Consider the following 22,557-nt stretch of genomic DNA (forward strand, 5'->3'; position numbering starts at 1 on the left):
GCCTCTTCCTGCCTGACCTAGGGAAGAGGACCTCCCTGTGGGCCCTAACCCCATCCAATAATGCCTGCAGTGAAGCTTCGTCGAATTTGGAGGCAGCTCGGGTCTGGCACTGGCCACAGCTGCCGCAGGCTCCTCTGCCATCCTGTATGGTTTGTTTGGAAGCCAACAGAGGAAGCAATGCTTGCTGTGGACCTTGAAAGCACCATGAATGATGATATCATACTGTGGGGCTTCCTGACTGGAAATGGACAATTAGCAAGGCTGCCCACACACTGGAAATTAATTGGCCACTTGAGGGAAAATTGCGTGGAACTGGCTGACCCATTTTTTTGTGTGTCAGAACCCCACATTCGGGGGAATCCGACCATTCCCCACACAATCCACAAAATCGGGCCCTATGAATCCGCTATCCTAATATTACAGTGACTATATGTTAAAGCCCCAAACAAAATTTTTGCTCAGCATCTACTGGCCACAACTCGACAACAACCCGGGGAATCACTTGACGAATTCCTTCAGAAACTTTGCAGGCTCAGCAAGGATTGTAATAGAGTTTAGAGTTTTACAGCACAGAAAGAGGCCCTTCGGCCCATCGTGTCTGCGCCGCCCATCCATCCCTGTCCAGTCTAATCCCATTTTCCAGCATTTGGCCCATAGCCTTGGATGCAATGGCATTTCAAGTGCTCATCCAAATGCTTCTTGAATGTTGTGAGGGTTCCTGCCTCTACCACCCTTTTAGGCATTGAGTTCCACATTCCAACCACCCTCTGGGTGAAAAAGTTCCTCCTCAAATCCCCTCTAAATCTCCTGCCCCTTACCCTGAATCTATGCCCCCTTGTTATTGACCCCCCTACTAAGGGGAAAAGTTCCTCTTTGTCTACCCTATCTATGCCCCTCATCATTTTGTACACCTCAATCAGGTCCCCCCTCAGCCTTCTTTGCTCCAAGGAAAACAACCCCAGCCTGTTTAGTCTTTCTTCATAGCTGAGGCGTTCCATCCCAGGTAACATCCTGGTGAATCTTCTCTGCACCCTCTCCAAGGCAATCACATCCTTCCTATAGTGAGGCAACCAGAACTGCACACAGTACTCCAGCTGTGGCCTCACCAGCGTTTTGTACAGCTCCATCATAACCTCCCTGCTCTTATATTCTATGCCTCGGCTAATGAAGGCAAGTATCCCATATGCCTTTTTAACCACCTTATCTACCTGTTCCGCTGCCTTCAGGGATCTATGTACATGTACACCAAGGTCCCTCTGACCCTCTGTACTTCCTAGGGTCCTACCACTCATTGTGTATTCCCTTGCCTTATTTGTCCGTCCAAAATGCATCACATCGCACTTTTCAGGGTTAAATTCCATTTGCCACTTTTCCGCCCAACTGACCAACCCGTTTATATCGTCCTGTAGCCTGAGGCTTTCCTCCTCGCAATTTACCACTCCACCAATTTTCGTGTCATCTGCGAACTTACTGATCATACCTTTCACATTCTCATCCAAATCATTTATGTAGATCACAAACAACAAGGGACCCAGCACCGATCCCTGAGGTACCCCACTGGACACAGGCTTCCAGTCACAAAAGCAACCTTCGACCATCACCCTCTGCCTCCTGCCACTCAGCCAGTTTAGGATCCAATGCGCCAAGGCACCCTGGATCCCATGGGCTCTTACCTTCTTGACCAGTCTCCTATGCGGGACCTTGTCAAAAGCTTTACTGAAGTCCATGTAAACCACATCCACAGCATTTCCCTCATCCACCCCCCTAGTCACCCCCTCGAAAAATTCAATCAGATTTGTCAGACATGATTTACCCTTGACAAAGCCATGCTGACTATCCCCGATTAATCCTTGCCTCTCCAAGTGTAGACTAATTTTGTCCCTCAGAATTTTTTCCAATAATTTCCCTACCACAGATGTTAGGCTCACTGGCCTGTAATTCCCTGGTTTATCCCTGCTACCCTTCTTGTATAATGGTACTACATTAGCTGTTCTCCAGTCCTCTGGTACATCCCCTGTGGCCAGAGAGGTTCTGAAAATTTGTGTCAGAGCCCCTGCAATCTCCTCCTTTGCCTCCCACAGCAGCCTGGGATACATCTCGTCCAGGCCTGGGGATTTATCCACTTTTTGGCCTGCTAAAACCGCTAGCACCTCCTCCCTCTCGATGCTAATATGTTCAAGTATGTCATAGTCCCCTTGCCCGATTTCTATGTCTGCATCGTCTTTCTCCATAGTGAACACAGATGCAAAAAATTCATTTAAAACCCCGCCTACATCATCTGGCTCTACACACAGATTGCCACTTTGGTCCCTAATGGGCCCTACCCTTTCCCTGGTTATCCTCTTGCCCTTAATATACTTATAAAACATCTTAGGATTTTCCTTTATTTTGCTCGCCAGTGTTATTTCATGGCCCCTCCTCGCCCTCCTAATTTCTTTTTTAAGTATGCCCCTGCACTTTTTATACTCCTCTAGGGCTTCTTCCGTCTTTAGTCTTTTGTAACTGCCAAAAGCCCCCCTTTTATTTCTAATGCATTTTTGTATATCCCTTGTCATCCAAGGTTCCCTTTGCTTGTTGGTCCCACCCTTGACCTTTACAGTAACATGTTGGTGTTGTACTCTCTCTATTTCCCTTCTGAAAGTCTCCCACTGTTTTGATGTGGATTTTCCTATAAGTAGCTGCTCCCAGTCCACTTTGGCCAGATCCTGCCTTATCATATTAAAATCGGCCTTCCCCCAATTTAGTACTCTTATTTCCGGGCCGTCTTAAAGCTGTCACAGCTGAGCAGTACCAGGAGGAGTTAATTCATGATTCCTTTATTAATGGGATTGCGGCTCCCTTCATACGCCAGCGTCTGTTGGAGAATAAAACCCTCGAGTTACAGGCTGCATTTGACCAGGCATGTTCCCTGGACTTAGCAAAGAGGAATGCAGATACCTATCTTTTACCTCATGTACGGGTTGCTGCTATCACTTTTAATGACTCCTTCGATAGGTCTTGGGTGGAAGCCCTCACTGATGATGACTCTAACCTAGCGGATGACAACCCTACCCTAGAAGCCTTCACTGATGATGACCCCGCCCTAACGGCATCTTGGCAATCTGGAAGGAAGTGTTTCTTCCATGGAGGTGCGTTTCATTATAGGAAATTTTGTCCTGCTCGTAACGCAACCTGCAATCACTGCAGCAAGAAAGGTCACTTTTCTAAGGTATGCCAGTCAAGAGCCTCGGTTAGTAAGAAAGGCCACTTTTCTAAGGTACACCGGTCGGGAGCTCCTGTTAGTTTTACAGCTACTGTCTATAAAACTGCTCCTCCCCCAAGAGCCACTATTAAGGTTACAGCTGCTATCTATGAAACTGCTCCTCCCCCAAGAACCACTACTAAGGTTACAGCTGTCAAGGGTAAAACTGCCCCTCCTCCCATCACAACTGTTTTTCCCCAAAGTCTGACCCATGCAGCCACGAAGGTTTCGGTAAATGGACACATTTTGAGCGGACTAATCGACTCATGCAGCTCTGACAGCTTCATAAGTGAGCGGGCTGTCAGTAAGTTAAAACTGCGTATTTATCCCTCGGACAGGGAAATTGCAATGGCTCTGACGACACTGACCACCAATTCTTCCGGCTTTTGTCTTGTCGACCTTATTCTCAATGGCCGCACTTATTTCTCCACATGGCTCGGGGTGCTCAAAAACCTATGCAGTGATGTGCTCCTGGGACAGGATTTCCAGAAACAACACAAAAGACTCACTTTTGAGTTTGGAGGGTCAAAGCTGGAGCTTACTATTTCCAAAGTACCGTTTTGTGCGCTTTCGGCAGCTTCGCTCGACGAGCCCTCCTTGTTTGCCAATCTTTCCCCCCGATGTAAGCCCATAGTCACTAAATCACGACGTTTCAGCCAAGATGATCGATCCTTTATCGAGGCGGAAATCTCTCGCCTTCTAGCTGATGGTATCTTTGAGCAATGTTCATCTTCCTGGCGGGCTCAAGTCATCGTTGTTAAAAATCCTCTGAAGCAACACAAGAAACGTCTTTGCATCGATTACTCGCAAACTATTAACCAGTATACCGACCTGGATGCCTACCCACTACCACGCATCGATGAAATGGTCAATAACCTTGCCAACTACAAGGTATTTTCAACTTTTGATTTAAAGAGCGCATATCATCAAGTACCGTCAAAGGACTCTGACAAAAAGTATACGGCCTTTTAGGCCAATGGTCGGCTTTACCAGTTTTGTCACCTTCCATTTGGGGTCACCAATGTGGTGGCCGTCTTTCAATGGGTAATGGATAGCCTTGTCAAACAGGAGAACTTAATGGACACTTTTCCATATCTGGATAATATCACCATTGTTGGTCATGACCAGAAGGAGCATGATGCCAACCTCCAGAAATGTTTTGACTTTCTCCGTCATCGCAACTTAAACTTAAATGAGTCCAAATCTGTGAAATCAGTACCATCAGTCAACATCATTGGCTACTGGGTGGGCAACAGTGTCATCAAACCGGATCCGGAGCGACTTCATCCGCTTCAGGAGCTCCCTCCCCCTATGAATCTCGGCTCTCTTCGTCGGGCACTTGGCATGTTCGCCTATTATGTGAAATGGATACCCCACTTCTCCGACAAGATCCAGCCCCTGCTTCACACAAAGTCATTTCCATTGGAGGCAACGGCTATTTCAGCTTTCAACCTCCTCAAGCAACAACTGGAAAAATCCACGCTTCGTTCCATTGATGATAATCTTCCTTTCGTGGTCGAGTGCGATGCATCGGATGTGGCGATCTCTGCTACCTTGAATCAAGGTGGTCGACCCGTTGCATTTCGGTCCAGAACTTTGCAGGGTAGCGAGCTCCATTATCCTCCTGTCGAGAAGGAGGCTACGGCCATCATCGAAGCTGTATGTAAATGGAGTCATTTTTCTCGCTCGTCGCCATTTCACACTTATAACCGATCAGCGCTCCATGGCCTTTATGCTGGATAACCGGAAACACACTAAGATCAAGAATAACAAAATACAACTCTGGAGGATGGAATTGGCCGCCTTTGGATATACCATACATTATCGACCCGGCAACGAGAATGTGGCCCCGGATACCCTCACACGGGCATTCTGCTCTTCTATGTCAACTTCGACTCTTGCGGATCTTCATACTGACTTATGCCATCCTGGCGTTACCCGCACTTTGTGCGATCTAAAAATCTCCCATTTTCTACGGAAGATGTGAAAAGAACGTGCTCCTCCTGTAGAATTTGTGCGGAATTAAAACCGCAATTCTTCCGTCATTCGGATGGCTCGCTGATACACGCTATGCAGCCTATGCAGCGACTCAGCATTGACTTTAAAGGGCCATTGCCTTCCTCAACACGAAACACATACTTACTTGCTATGGTGGACGAATATTCACGCTTTCCCTTTGCTTTCCCCTGTCCCAATATGCTTACTTCCACAGTGATCAAATGCCTTGATCAAATCTTTTCCCTTTGCGGTACGGCCAATTTCATCCACTCTGATCGGGGTCTGTGGTGATTATTCCTTGATTAGTAAAAGTATTATGATTCGTTGTTTGTTAACTGCCTTGGGATATGTGTTGTAATCTCATTGGTAGTTGATGATCACATGATGTGTTGTGGCTACCTTAAATTCAGTCCTTTTCTAGCCTTAGTTGGGACTGGATGTAGAAAGATATGCTGCTAATTTTAAAGTTAATAAAGCCTAACTTTGGAAGGCAAATCTATTCTTTATTTCAATTTATTAACTTTTTGTTAGAATGGAGCGATATCTTCAACCAGAACGATTCAAGGCTGACCCCAATTCTGCTGGAGTGGATGATAAATGGAAACATTGGTATTGTACATTTAAAAACTTTTTGGGCGTGTTGGATCAAGAGGCTCTAAATAAGCTGAATATGCTGATCAACTACATTGACCCGGATGTATATAAATATATTTTGCACTGTAAAACTTATGAAGAGGCTATTTCTACATTGGAAAAGATTTTTGTTAAACCAAAGAATGAGGTATTCGCACGTCATCTTTTATCTGCCCATAGGCAGCAGGTGAGAGAATCTTTGGATACTTATTTACAAGCACTTCGGTGCCTTAGTGTTGACTGTAATTATAAGGCTGTGACGGCTGAAGAACATAAGGACGAATCGGTACGGGATGCTTTTATTAATGGATTACTGTCTAGATCAATTCGTCAGCGGTTGTTAGAAAATAAGACTCTGGATCTTAAAAGTGCTTTTGAGCAAGCTTCTACATTGGATGTGGCTCAGAGAAGTTCGGATTCTTATGCTCTTTTTAATCGGCCTGCGACTATGGTTTCGGCAGTTTCGGATGAAAAGGAATTATGTGGACTTAATGGGAGTGGTTTACTAGATTTTGAAACAGTTTCTACTTCGGCGGCCGTTGCCTCTAGGATTCAGAAGTGTTATTTTTGTGGGAATATCCGGCACCCTCGTCTGAAGAGTCCTGCTCGGGAGGCTGTGTGTAGTAAATGCGGCAAGAGAGGTCATTATGCACGTGTGTGCAAATCATCAGGTTCAATTACCTTCCCTCCTTCTGGTGTGGGAGGGTCTTCCTCCACTACCTCTTCTGTGACTATTCAGCCTTTAGATAGGGCGTTTATTGCATCAATTTCTGCTGCATTTGCTCATGGCCTAAACAAAGCTATAGTTACGGCTCAAGTTAATGGGTTGGAAGTGAAGGCCCTTATAGATACGGGCAGTACTGAGAGTTTTATAAGTCTTCAGTTTGCGAAGGAGAAGCATTTGAAAATTTTGCCTGTTACGTATCAGGTGTGTATGGCTCAGACGACCCTTATTTCACAAATAGCTGGTTGTTGCTTTGTGAAAATGGTTCTTCTGGGTAATACGTATACTGATATACGCCTATCTGTTTTGCCTCATCTCTGTGCGGATATTTTGATTGGACATGATGTTCTTCAGTTACACGAGTCTCTTAGTCTTTCATTTGGAGGGACTAAGCCACCTTTATCTATTTGTGGATTAACCTCTTTATCTATTCCTCCATTATCACTTTTTTCTAATTTGATGTCGGATTGTAAGCCAATTGCTACCAAGTCAAGAAGATATAGTAGTCAGGATAGAGAATTTATTAATTCTGAAGTTCAACGTCTCTTATTGGAAGGAATCATTGAACCTAGTTGTTCGCTTTGGCGAGCACAGGTAGTTGTCACGACTAATGAGAGACACAAGAAACGAATGGTGATAGACTATTCCCAAACTATTAATAGGTATACTCAATTAGACGCGTACCCTTTGCCTAAGATTGATGAGCTTATCAATAAAGTATCTCAGTATAAAGTTTTTAGCACTATTGATTTAAAGAGTGCTTATCATCAGCTTCCTATTGTTAAGAAGGATCAACCATATATGGCCTTTGAGGCTGGTGGAAAGCTGTATCAGTTTTGCCGAATACCATTTGGTGTTACTAATGGTGTTGCTTGTTTTCAACGGGCAATGGATGCTTTTATAAGTGATAACTCCCTCTCTGACACCTTTTCATACTTAGATGACATCACAGTGTGTGGCAAATCAAGGGTGGAGCATGATTCTAATTTAAAAAGATTCCTTCAAGCTGCGGAAAAAGTTGGTTTAACTTTTAACAAAGAGAAATGTGTCTTTTCGACTACTGAGGTAAATCTATTGGGGTATATTATTTCGGGAAATAAGATTAAACCAGATCCAGAACGTCTGCGACCATTGATCGATTTACCTTGTCCTACTAATTCTAAGGCTTTGCAACGAGTTGTTGGACTGTTTTCTTATCATTCTAATTGGATTGCAAATTTTTCACGGAAGATCCGGCCTCTTATTCGGGTTACGACATATCCTCTATCATGGGAGGCCAGGACATGTTTTGAGAATTTTAAAAAGGATATTTTAGGAGCTGTTGTGCATTCCATTGATGAGCAGGTTCCCTTTGTGATTGAGACGGATGCTTCGGATTTTGCAATTGGGGCTATTTTGAACCAAAATGGAAGACCTGTGGCCTTTTTCTCACGTACTTTGAATAATAGTGAAAAAAGACATTCCTCAATAGAAAAAGAGGCATACGCAATAGTAGAAGCATTGCGTAAATGGAGACATTATTTATCGGGGCGACATTTCACGCTGGTAACTGACCAAAAATCTGTGTCCTTTATGTTTGATGTTAAACATTTTGGAAAGATTAAAAATGATAAAATAATGAGATGGAGGATTGAGTTGGCATGTTACCATTTTGACATAGTTTATCATCCGGGGAAGGATAATGTTGCTGCTGATGCACTGTCGAGGGCTTATTGTTTGGTGATTCACGGAGATACACTTATTAATCTTCACAATGCCTTATGTCATCCTGGGGTTACGAGGATGATACACTTTGTACGCAGTAAGAACTTGCCTTTTTCAGTTGAAGACGTCAAGCGGATGACTTCATCATGTTCTATCTGTGCTCGGTGTAAACCGAATTTCTTTAAGCCTCAACGAGCTCATCTTATAAAGGCTACTTCTCCTTTTGAACGTTTGAGTGTTGATTTTAAGGGACCTCTTCCTTCAACTACTCAAAACCGATATATATTTACTGTTGTGGATGAGTTTTCAAGGTTCCCTTTTGCTTTTCCTTGTGCAGATGTATCAGCTGCTACAGTTATTAAATGTTTGACTCAACTTTTTGTCATCTTTGGGATGCCTGCGTATATCCATTCAGATCAGGGAAGTTCTTTTATGTCTTCCCAGTTGAAGGAATACCTTCAGAGTCGGGGAATTTCTACTAGTAGAACTACCCTGTATAATCCCCAGGGTAATGGACAGTGCGAACGATACAATGGGGTGATCTGGAAGGCAGTTATGTTGGCGTTGACATCCCGGAACCTTAAGAATACACAGTGGGAAATGGTGCTGCCTGATGCCCTGCATTCCATTAGATCACTGCTTTCAACGGCTACTAATGTGACCCCCCAAGAAAGGCTCTTTAACTATCCGCGGAGATCTACTATGGGATATTCGGTACCTTCATGGTTTACTATGCAGGGACCTGTGTTGCTTCGACGCCATGTTAGATTGTCAAAATATGACCCCTTGGTGGAGGAGGTGGAGCTGTTGGAGGCAAATTCCCAATATGCTCATATTCGATTCCAAGATGGGAAAGAAAGTACTGTTTCAATTAAAGACTTGGCTCCTTGTGGGGGCCAGCCCTCTTCTGAGGATATTAATAATGGTCATGATTCGGATAAGGTGGATGCTGTTACAGATACTACGAATATTTCCAATCCGATTGCAGATAATCATACTTCTATTAGTCAGCCTTTGGTAGATGTTTATGACCGTCCCAGTTCATCTTCTGATGGGATTTCTAATCCGGAAACCGTTGAGAATTGGGATATGGATAGCCTTCCTGTTGAAGATACTTCTGTGCCTTCTGGCGTGGGAGGGCAAGGAATTTCACCAAGGTTAAGAAGGTCGACACGAACAAGATATCCGGTCGACCGATTGAAAATGGACTTTTAAATTGATAATGTTTTAAAAATTGTTGAAATATTATAGTATATTGTTTTAGTTGAGAGATACTTAATACTTATGCGTAATGTTATTATTTGTTGTTGTTCATTTAGTATTGTGTTATGTAAATAGTTTTATTCTCGTGCATAGTTTAGTTGTAAATAATTAATTGTAAATTGTAAAAGTTATTAGGTTGGAGTATATTTTAAAAGGAGGGGTGAATGTGGTGATTATTCCTTTATTAGTAAAAGTATTATGATTCGTTGTTTGTTAACTGCCTTGGGATATGTGTTGTAATCTCATTGGTAGTTGATGATCACATGATGTGTTGTGGCTACCTTAAATTCAGTCCTTTTCTAGCCTTAGTTGGGACTGGATGTAGAAAGATATGCTGCTAATTTTAAAGTTAATAAAACCTAACTTTGGAAGGCAAATCTATTTTTTATTTCAGGGTCCCTCCTTCATGTCAAGCGAACTCAAAAGTTATCTTTCCCAACGGGGAATCGCCACAAGTAAAACGACACCGTACCATCCCATTGGTAACGGACAGGTTGAGAGATACAATGCTATCATTTGGAACGCTGTTTGTCTTGCACTAAGGTCACGCAACTTACCAGACCAGCAGTGGGAAACTATGCTCCCTGACGTGTTGCATTCCATCAGGTCTCTTCTTTCCACGTCCACCAAAGTCACACCTTACGAGCAATTCTTCAGGTTCCAGCATCGCTCCACACATGGGACGTCCCTACCACCATGGTTGGCAGCTCCCGGCCCCATGCTGCTCCGAAGATTCGTCCGATCTTCTAAAAATGATCCCCTCATCGACGAGGTAGAACTCACGGACGTTAATCCCACGTACGCGCACGTGCGGTACCCTGATGGCCAGGAGTCCACCGTTTCGCTCTGGGACCTGGCTCCCTGTCCAGCCGGTCCCACGGACCCAACTGATAGAGAGACCCACGGTGATGATGCCGACACTCTGCGCTCCCTTGAAGATGACGCCCTACCTGGGACATCGAGAGATCTGCCTGCTGCCCCACCGGATCCACTCGGGGAGCCGAGCGCTCCCCGTGGGATGGCCACCCGAGGCCAGGTCTATCCCTGGCTATCAAACAGGATGAAGCCAGCTCTGCGCCTATGAGGACCCGCACCCGGAGTCACGATCTCCCCAGCCTCCCTCGGGTCGATCAGGGCAACACGGGCCCTGTCGATCCACCGGTACAGATCAAGTGGCCCAGGGACCAATACACGGTCCGGGGAGACGTGCCTTCCAGCCACAAACAAAGATCTAAAAGACTGCGGCTATTTGTGGTCCGCCTGATCCGTTAAGAGGAAGTCGTCAGACTTCCAAATCTTTTAGGCAGGAAGAATGTTATAAATCTCATCATCATAAAGAAACTACTCATGAAATAACACTGGACGGCCAGCTGGTGGCGCCGTCCAAGGAGTATAAATACTCGGGCGTGGGCCCAGCTAGCAGGGACATTTTGTAAGACAGGAACTAGTGAAGTACAACTAGACCTCCATGTTCTGAAACAAGTTGATTAAAGCCTTGCTTTATACTCAAACCAAGTGCGTAGTGAGTTTTATTACGTCAAGTAGTGTGGCTTTAACCATACCCATCCAGCACATGTACTGGTAATACTAATGTACTCATCCAGAGTGTACACTGTAACACGAATGTATCCATCCAGCGCATGAAATGTAACACTAATTACCCATCCAGAGAGTGTACCGAAACACTAATATGTTTACACACACATCCAAAATATGTACTGCAATATTAATGTAGTCATCCAAAGTGTGGACTGTAACACTAATGCACCCATCCAAAATATCCACAGTGACACGGCTGTACATTTTGACCAGTGCTGTTCCCATATAATTCCTTTGTGTGTTTTTAAACACCAGACCTTGTCAGTTATTTTAAATGTGTTAACGCCTCAGTAAAGAAGTGGATGGAGGGATTTAGTACAACTGTGTTAAGCATTTGTACGGAACAGTTCTGGTCAAAAAAAAATATCCCCATTACATACTATCACATAGAGACTTGTGCAAAAAAAAAGTTCTTTAATTCTAATCAGTGTGATTTGTTGGGCCTTGAAGGAAATCAGAATCACATCTAGATTTCAATCCATGGGTAATTTTTGAGATGATTTGCTGATATGTAAAGTTATTCACATGGAATCCCGTTCAGAGTTTAAATTATTTGTATTGAGACAATTGTTCATTCCCAAATGTCTGATATTATCAAAAATCTGATTTTCTTTTTTGCTTGTTTCTTTATGTTGCTGATTTATAGCTTGGTCTGTCTGCTTTCTGTTCATTAGATTTTTTCATTGCTGGGTAGTTGCATTCTTTTCGTCTAAAGTGGAAAAGACACCACAACTTGCACAGTGATTATGTTACTGGACTAGTAATCCAGAGGCATCGACTAATGATCCGGAGAAGTGAGTTCAAATCCCACCATGGCAGCTGGGGAATTTAATTTCAGTTAATTAAATAAATCTGGAATGAAAAGCTAGTAACCATGAAACTACCGGGTTGTCAGAAAAACAATCTGGTTCACTAATGTCCTTTAGGGAAGGAAATCTGCCGTCCTTATCTTGTCTGGCCTATATTTGACTCCAGACCCAGAGCAACGTGGTTGACTCTTAACTACCCTTTGGCCGAGCAAGCCACACAGTTGTACCGAATGGCTACGAAAAGCAATAATAAGAATAAAACCGGACGGACCAACCGGCATTGACCTATGCACCTGCTTCGGACACGCCAAAGGCACGCCCAGCCCAGTTGATCCTGCAAAGTCCTCCTCACTAACATCTGGGGACTTGTGCCAAAATTGGGAGAGCTGTCCCACAGATTAGTCAAGCAACAGCCTGACATAGTCATACTCACAAAATCATACCTTTCAGCCATGTCCCAAACTCCTCCATCACCATCCCTGGATATGCCCTGTCCCACCGGCAGGACAGACCCACCAGGGGTGGCAGCACAGTGGTATACAGTCAGGAAGGAGTGGCCCTGGGAGTCCTCAACATTGACTCCTGACCGCATGAAGTCTCATGGCTTCAGGTCAAGCATGGGCAAGGAAACCCCCTGCTGATTTACCACCTACCGCCCTCCCTCAGCTGATGAATCAGTACTCCTCCATGTTGAACACCACTTGGAAGAAGCACTGAGGGTAGCAAGGCACAGCATGTGCTCTGGTTGGGGAAATGTCCATCACCAAGAGTGGCTCGGTAGCAATACTACTGACCAAGTTGGCCAAGTCCTGAAGGACATAGCTGCCAGACTGGGCCTGCGGCAGGTGGTGAGAGAACCAACACGAGGGAAAAACCTACTTGACCTCGTCCTCACCAATCTACCTGTCGCAGATCCATCTGTCCATGACAGTGTTGGTAGCAGTGACCACTGCACAGTCCTTGTGGAGATGAAATCCTGGCTTCACACTGAGGACACCCTCCATCATGTTGTGTGGCACTACTACCGTGCTAAATGGGATAGATTCAGAACAGATCTAGCAGCTCAAAACAGGGAACCCATGAGATGCCGTGGGCCATCAGCAGCAGCAAAGTTGTATTCCACCTCAATCTGTAACCTCATGACCCAGCATATCCCTCACTCTACCATTACCATTAAACCAGGCGACCAACCCTGGTTCAATGAGGAGTGTAGAAGAGCATGCCAGGAGCAGCACCAGGCATACCTAAAAATGAGGTGCCAACCTGGGAAAGCTGCAACACATGCATGCTAAAAAGCGGAAGCTGCATGCTATAGACAGAGCTAAGTGATCCCACAACCAACGGATCAGATCAAAGCTCTGCAGTCCTGCCACATCCAGTTGTAAATGATGGTGGACAATTAAACAACTAACGGAAGGAGGAGACTCCATGAACTTCCCATCCTCAATGATGGCGAAGCCCAGCACACAAGTGCAAAAGACAAGGCTGAAGCGTTTGCAACCATCTTCAGCCAGAAGTGCTGAGTGGATGATCAATATTGGCCTACTCCTGAGGTCCCCACCATCACAGAAGCCAGACTTCAAGCAATTCGATTCACTCCACGTGATATCAAAAAATAACTTAGTGGATTGGATACAGCAAAGGCTATGGGTCCCGACAGCATGCCGGCTGTCATGCTGAAGACTTGTGCTCCAGAACTAGCCACGCCTCTACCCAAGCTTTTCCAGTACAGCTACAACACTGGCATCTATCCGACAATGTGGAAAACTGCCCAGGTATGTCCTGTCCACAAAAAGCAGGACAAATCCAACCCGGCCAAAAAACCACCCCATGCAGCAAGAACTGGACAACATTACGGCTTGGGCTGATAAGTGGCAAGTAACATTCACGCCACACAAGTGCCAGACAATGACTATCTCCAGCAAGAGAGTCTAATGACCACCCCTTGACATTCAACTGCATTACCATCACTGAATCCCCCATCATCAACATCCTGGGGGGGTCACCATTGACCAGAAACTTAACTGGACCAGCCACATAAATACTGTGGCAACAAAAGCAGGTCAGAGGCTGGGAATTCTGTGGCGAGTGTCTCACCTCCTGACTCCCCAAAGACTTTCCACCATCTACAAGGCACAAGTCAGGAGTGTGATAGAATACGCTCCACTTGCCTGGATGAGTGCAGCTCCAACAACACTCAAGAACCTTGACACCATCCAGGCCAAAGCAGCCTGCTTGATTGGCACCCCATCCACCACCTAAAACATTCACTCCCACCACCACTAGTCAGTGTACCATCTACTAGATGCACTGCAGCAACTCACCAAGGCTCCTTCAACAGCACCTCCCAAACCCGTGACCTCTAACACCTAGAAGGACAATGGCAGCAAATGCATGGGAACACCATCACCTCCAAGTTCCCCTCCAAGTCACACACCATCCTGACTTGGAAATATATCGCCGTTCCTTCATTGGCGCTGGGTCAAAATCCTGGAACTCCCTCCCTAACAGCACTGTGGGAGTACCTTCACCACACGGACTGCAGCGGTTCAAGAAGGCAGATCACCACCACCTCCTCAGGGGCAATTAGGGATGGGCAATAAATGCTGGCCTTGCAGTGACGCCCACATCCCAGGAACTAATTTTTAAAAACTTCTGAACTCTACTAAACTATCATCCAAACTCCTGGAAATCTGCTGGCAGAGTTTATACATTCTTCCAAGAAAAGCTCCAAAATACCACAGCAACCATTAATTATTGAATATATTCTCCTGATGGCCCAGTTGCTAAATACACTGTTTGCCGTGGTGCTGACTGATGCCGACCAGAAGGTCCAAAGTTCATCCCTGGTCTGTACATTATTTTTCATTTGTTCTCAGGATGTGGGCGATGCTGCTACGGCCACATTTGTTGCTCATCCCTTGTTAACCTGAGAAGGTGACGGCGGGCCTTCTTTTTGAACTGCTGCAGTCCCTGTGATGATGGTGGTCCTACAATAGCATACATTGTTAGCTGATGTCAACCGGGGAGCTCCAATTAGCCTCAACGTTCCCAAGCAAGGAAGGGGAAAATCAGCCAAGGTTCTAGCAGAGTAGAGACAGTTTTACTTTGCCTGTGACTTAAGCTATATCTTACCTGGAGTACTTGATGCTGACACTGTGAAAATGGGAAACTGGTAAAGGAAAAGTATAATCTTGTTTCCCTCACTTCTGTGATCACTTCCCTTGATTTGGAACAATGCCCCAGTGTCTTTAACACTCTCTGTAACCTTCTCCGGCCATACAGCCCTCCATGATCTCTGCGTTCCACCAACTCTGCCTTCTAGTGCATCCCCCACTTCCTTCGCCCACACCATTGGCGGCTGTGCCTTCAGTCATCTAGACCCTAAGCTCTGAAATTCCTGCCCCAAACTTCTTTGCCTCTCCAACTCTCTCTCATCCTTTAAGATGGTGCTTAAAACGTACCTCTTTGACCAAGCATTTGGTCACCTATCCTAATGTCTCCTTCTTTGTTTCAGTGTCAATTGTTTATTCTGATTATGATCCTATGAAGTGCCTTGGGACGTTTTTACTATGTTTCCACATTACAACAGAGACTCCACTTCAAAAAGTACTTCATTGGCTGTAAAGCGCTTTGAGACATCTGGTGGTCATGAAAGGTGCTATATAAATGCAAGTCTTTCTTTTTAAAGATGCTATATAAATGCAAGTTATTGTTGTTTAAACAGAGTTAACCATAATTTGCTGAACTAAAGTTGCTGGAGGTTGCATTAAGCTGTGGGAAATCCCTTGTCTGATAACGTACTGCTATAATTTCTGCAAGTCTCTCAGTAACAACTAGGGTCAAATTTATGAGACATTAGTCCTTGTTACAGTTTTTCCTGGTGGCACCTTGTTATTATGCCACCTTATTTACAAAAAACATCTTTTAATTTCACACAGTGCAGCAGAAAGATGATCCTGTGTTGGGCTGTTTGGCTTTGATCTTACAACTGGGATTTTTGTTTCTGTAGTCTATTGTCTAATGCCCATTCCATCTTCTTTGGTTTCATCAACTCTTGTAAAAAAACATGACATAGTGTTTTCAAAATTGTAATTAACTTAAACCAGCCTGAAGGGATAGCTAACTATGAGCTGCAGTGTGTATGTTCTGTGCCTTTTGTCATGGAATACTGGATCATTAGGAGTTTCATGGGTTTTTTGATGCCTTTGGTGACAACTGATCAACCTCATGTTAGAATGGGTATTCTCACACTGACCGTAATTTAGACAATTTAGTTCTAGTTGGGGTCCGATTGTCATAACCAATGCATGATTTTGTAGTTTTCTTGCTTTACTTCTCAACTCATAATTGTTTAAAAGTAAAAGGCATCAGCATACTGGGAGCCATGGTGGCTTGTTCAGTAACAGGTTTTCTTAATTATTAGTGTAGACTTTATGCCTTCAGATTGTTTGTTAAGCTGTTTTTGTACTGCTTCTCCTGCATACTAAAATTGCAGGTGAGGGTGGTCTTGCAAGGGCTCTTGTTTGATTTTATTTCCCATTTCTGGATGATAAGCTACAGTAAATGGCATAGTTGCATGGAGAACTTTATCTCATTTCTCACCATAATTTGAAATTAAACTTTCAACAGATCCTGATGTATAGTCCACAATAGATAATAGCACACTGAAGCTTATCTCAAGCCTAAACACTCCCTATCTCAACGTTTTTGTCTCATTTTATTGATACTACTCTGATCATTGCTCCTCTGGACTTTTCCTCACCTGTTCCTCTTAAACTCCAGATATGCTGTTCTACATATTCTTCCTCCTCTATGCATCCTTGTTGTGTTGAAACCAAGACTCATCACACTGTCACAACATTAATGCAATGTATCCAAGGATCTGTAAACAGTGAAACTCCTTAGCCGGAATTTTCCAGGGTGGTAGCGGATACGATCAGTGGCGGGTCGGGTGGGAAAGTTGTTATTTTTGACAGCCGGTTCGGAACCCGCTGTCATCCCGCCCCCACGTGCCTTTCCCACAGGTGCATCTGTCATCGTGGAGCCGACCTGATTGGCAGCGGCGGGCGACCCAATTGAGATGATTAACAACTAGTTGTCAGACCCTTAACGTCTGTCATCTGTACTTCACCTGCCATCTATTCCATCACCTTGGTCCTCAGAATCTGAACACGATCAGCCCCAACACCAGCAGTACCAGGCACACCAGCAGCACCAACAACAACACCTTCTCCGCAATCACCTGATGCTGCACAGGACAGAGGGCATCAGCACCCAAGCACATTGCTGCCCGGGAGGCCAGAGATGGCCTCGTCATGGCCAGATTTAGTTAACTTTACGCTGTACACCCATATGGCTGCCACATGATGTGCCAGGTTGGCACCACCCCACACCAACACCTTAAAGCATCCCTACAATGACCAAGCCATTCCTTTCACACGCATCACCATTGCAGGGGGTACTGTTATGTCTCACCATTCACTGCAACTCACTAAGCCACTTCCAAATGTGCACGCAAATCTGTCCAAGACTGGAAAGTGTTGAAAATAAAGATTTTTATGTTTGACACCACACTAACAGAAACTTTACATAAACATTGGATAAAACACCCAAGTGGCTACCTTTGTGTGTTGTTAGTTGGTATGATTGCACTAGGATGAGGGTGAGTGTGAAAGGTGGCTAGTGAGATGGGGATGTGATAATGTAGATAGAGAGGGATGGGTGGAGGTGCAAGTTATGTTGATGTGAATAAGGATGTGCAGGAGTAGAGTAGGGAAGGCAGAGTGAAGGGGATGTGATGAGAGGCACAGCAGGATGAAGTTAAGTATGGCTTTGTACTAACGTTTCCTGATCTAATGATATCGTTGAAACATTTGCGGCACTGCACTCAGGTCCTCCTGAACACATCCCTGCTTGTGATCTCCTCTGCAATGTGCAACCAGGCTGTTTTGGTCTCCTGGGGAGGTCTCTTCTGCCCATCGGAAGGGAAGAGGACCTACCTGCGTGCTCTGACTTCCTCCATATGCATATGGAGGGAGTCATCGGAGAAGCTGGTGCAGCCCTCTGCATCTGTGCAGTCACTGTCAGTGTTTGCAGCACTTCAATGCTGTAGTACACTGACAGTACTATGTTAGATTAAACATCAAATGTAATGTGGCCATGGTCCCTTTAAAGATCATGGCCGAAAATGCGTCATGAATGACATCACCAGACCCACTCCATTTAATTGGGCCAGGTAACGCGCTGGGCGGGCTTAATAGGCCCTATTAACGTAAGTTCCTTTTCAGCAGCGGGATGGAGCTGGCAGCGGGGTTGTGACCCGCCATGGGCACCTCCCACACCAGACCCGCCAAGGTAAGCAAAATTATGGCCCTTGTCGCCTTCTGTCTTCCCTTCCTCCTGCAATCTACAGGCTGTTAGAGCCCAAACTTGGCGTCACTATCTTCAGAGTTAGCAAACACCAAAATTTGGACATCTGAAACAGAACTTGAACTTAGATGGAAAAAAGAATCAAAGTTGTTATCACTTATACTTACTAATTGTACCACAAACCTGGTAGATGCAAGCTATTTTTTTATTCACTAACATTCTCTACATTTCCTGAAGGCATTGACACAAGTCCTGGCTAAAAGTACCTTGTCTAAGTGCCCATTCGTAATATGGAAATCTGCACAGTGAGTGTTGCTAGCGTATTCAACTGTAGAGAGCATCACAGCCAAGTCCAATTCTGTCTTCATCTGAAATCCATGCTACCACACTTCCCAGCACAGATCATTGGATAGTGTTCAGTAGCTGGAATGCTGACTATTTTTTCCCCAACTAGCCTAAGGAATCTGCCAACAATTGCACACAAACCGCCATCCTAGCTGAGATTAGCCAACTCTTGGTATGGCTCAGTACCACACCACTCTACACCATGTGGTTCATTACCCACTGTGCTGTCGGGGAGCCTCTAGCTGCTTGCTCTGATAAGTCTCACTGATTAGCTCTATTTCATAGTGGCTTTATCTTTATATTCTCTCCACTTGTCTTTTGAAGATACCAATTGCAATTTTATTATCATTTTTTGAAAGTTATGTATAATTTGCTTCCAAAAAACTATCAAATATGCAAAAACAATGAAAATTAGGTTTAGAGTGTTGTAAAATTAGTCATACTTATGTAGAAGTCATAATTTTAACATCAATAACAAACCTTCAAGTTTACCAACACATAAATTGCAGACCTAGTTTCACAGGTCTTAAATACAGAATTTGTGTGGCAATGTATACGTGTGTACTTATACACATGTGCATCACTGTGTTCACGTTCATGTGTATGGTACAGTTGGAGCAGGCAAAAGTAAAATCACGAAAGGTACTGTGAAGGAGAAATAAAACAAACTGGGGTTAACTTTCAAACAGGTATAAGGCTGCTTTTACATAGAATTACATAGAATATACAGCACAGAAACAGGCCATTTGGCCCAACCAATCCATGCTGGCGTTTATGCTCCACTCGAGCCTCCTCCCATCCTTCCTCATCTAACTCTATCAGCGTAACCCTCTATTCCCTTCTCTCGCATATGCTTATCTAGCTGCCCCTTAAATGCATCTATACTATTCGCCTCAACTACTCACCACTCTCTGGGTAAAGAAGTTTCTTCTGATTTACCGATTTGATTTCTTGGTGACTATCTTATATTGATGGCCTCTAGTTTTGCTCTTCCCCACAAGTGGAAACACTCTCTCTGAGTCTACTCTATCAAAAAGTTTCATAATTAAAAAAATTCTGTTAGGTTACCCCTCAGCCTTCTCTTTTCAGGAGAAAAACGACCCAGCCGGTTCATTCTTTCCTGATAGGTATAACTCCGCAGTTCTGGTATCATCCTTGTAAATCTTTTTTGCACCCTCTCCAGTGTCTCTATATCCTTTTTATAACATGGCGACCAGACCTGTACACAGTATTCCAAGTGTGGTCTAACCAAGGTTCGATACAAGTTTATTATGCAGCTGGAGTATTGTGTCCAATTCTGGGCACCACACTTTAGGAAGGATGTGCCTTAGAGAGGGTGCAGAGAAGATTTACTGGAATGTTGCCAGGGATGAGGGACTTCAGTTACGTGGAGAGACTAGAGAAGCTAGAATTGGTCTCCTTAGAGCAGAGAAGGTTAAGGGGAAAATTAATAGATGTATTCAAAATTGTGAAGGATTTTGATAGAGTAGATATCCACTGGCAGGAGTGTCAGTAGCCAGAGGACACAGATTTAAATAATTGGCAAAAAAAACAAGGGGGAGATGAGATTTTTTTTTACGCAGTGAGTTATTATGATCTGGAATGCACTGCCCGAAAGGGTGGTGGAAGCAAATTCAATAGTAACTTTCAAAAGGGAATTGGATATATACTTGAAAAGGAAACATTTGCAGGGCTTTGGGGAAAGAGCAGGGTAGTGGGACTTAGTGGATAGCTCTTTCAAAGTGTCGGAATAGGCATGATGACCTTTTTTGCTGTCTGATTCTATAGGGGTGATTTTGCCAATGGGGGCGTGTTGGAGGCGGGGACTGCTGCTTGTTGGGTTTCAGTCCCGCCTACATTGACTTGTGGCCAACCCACCCTATTTTCCCTTGATTGACCTTGTTAAGCCCACCCAGCGGGCTTAGCAGGCCAATTAAGGGGAAGCCAGTTACAGAGAACATCAAATTTTTGACAGATGAATTGTCATCGTTTGACAGCTCTGTGAAGCTGTCAAACACTGACATTTTCTGTTGTTTGATGAGTCCTTTTATTCAAGTCTCAGTAAACCTCTTTTGTGAGCAGAAATTAGATGGCTGTTGCATCAGAGAATGCAGCAGCCATCTGTCATCTCTGCCGGTGAGATGCGAGAGTCTCCACATCCCCAACTGTTGAAGCCTGCAGGAAGAATCAAAGGTAAGTAAACATTTTCTATCACTTTCCACTCACCTCACATACTTACCTCTCCACACTTGCACCCATCACTTACCTCCACAGCGCACTTTTGCACCCCTCTGACCCCCGCAGACCCACTGCTCGCCTCTGTGACCCTGGCGGGGTTTCCCTGACGTCGGGAAGCCCGCGCCTCTGGTGGAAAAATGGGGATAATCCTCTTAACTGCCTGTTAACTACCTGTTAACAGGCAGTTAAGTGGCTGTAATCCCCTTCCCGCCTCCAGGAGACGGGACCCGGCACGGGTCGGCTACCCGCCTCCTGGGAAGATGGCACGGAGGCGGGTTGGGGATGGGATGGGTACCCGCCCCCAGATTCTGCCATTTTCCCGGCAGTCCCGTCTCCAAACCCGCCTCCCCAGGGCTGGCAAAATCCAGCCCTTTGATTCTAAATCAGGGTTCTACACTGGCTGTAGGTAGAAATTCAGGTACAAATGGGTGGAGCTTGCCCGGCATAAGCTCCACCTAGTTGTAGCAGGTCTTAAGTAGCCTAACCAGCAATCCTCAAAAAAAGCCGCAAAACGTTTTAAAAGTTATGTTTGTGGAGCCAGAAGGAGCGGCACTACTCCTGGCTTCACAAAAATACTGCAGGCTGCAATGCATACCAATTTCCACCCCATCCTGTTTTACGGAAGTCTTTGACTGACACTTTATTTGGAATGTTCAGGTTTGTAGGTGTGCCTGCCATGAAGGGATTAGCAGTATGATGATCTCATTTTGTTGCTGACTGAATTTGCACTATCAATTTGCTTAAACTTTAATTGAAAATTTAAAAGGAAACCGAAGCACAGTAAAAATGCCCACTACTGCATATATAGTAGCACTCTTGCAGTGCAAGCCTAATCTTTTTTAAACTTATTTTCTTCCCCAATTTCTCCCCTCTTCTCCTGAATGTAGTAATTTATCCTGGGGTACAATTCCAAGTGTGCTGACAGACCTCTGGTAGTTCTACACACATGGGGCTAGATGGTGACTGTCACCAGGATATTCACTATGGGGAGCATCACAGCTGTGCATTAAGATACACATGGAATGAAATTCAACTTTGGCAGGGGCGTAAAACGGACAGTAGCGTATCGGCCACATGTTATATACCTCGCTCAATTTTCTTTCTAGTGAGTCAATGGAAAGGAAAATTGTGCAAGGTGTATAATGGGCACCCAATCCACTACCGCTCATTGTGCACCACTGCCAAAGTTTATTTCACCCCCACACACTTTCCAATGTGGTCACTGGATCAATCAGATGCAGAAACCTTGGCTGATTATTTTCCCTATCCCTAGTGTAGGGAGACTAAGGCCAGTTGCGGTGTCTCTACAACTGCCCAGGCTGAGCTTAGTTAATTTAAAATGGACCAGGGCTCAAACCTGGGCTCTTCTTGGACTGTATGGTTTAGCAACGTACAATTTGATGCATATACTCACTGAAACATACATGGAGTTACTGCATTACTAACTTAAACTTGGTGGACCTTCAGTAGAGTGTGGTATCCCACCTGCATGACAATGCAGCAAGAAAACCTCTTTACTTTGAAGAAGGCATGATAATTAATAATTAATGCATATGGGAAGCTGCAAGCATGATTTATCCAGGACAGGCAGTGCTACACGTGTTGTTTTCTTGGCTGGTAGGAACATTCCG

Source organism: Somniosus microcephalus, chromosome 3 (genome assembly GCF_052327205.1).
Source record: "Somniosus microcephalus isolate GS21.2 chromosome 3, FLI_Smic_1.0, whole genome shotgun sequence".
In the NCBI taxonomy this organism is placed as follows: Eukaryota; Metazoa; Chordata; class Chondrichthyes; order Squaliformes; family Somniosidae; genus Somniosus; species Somniosus microcephalus.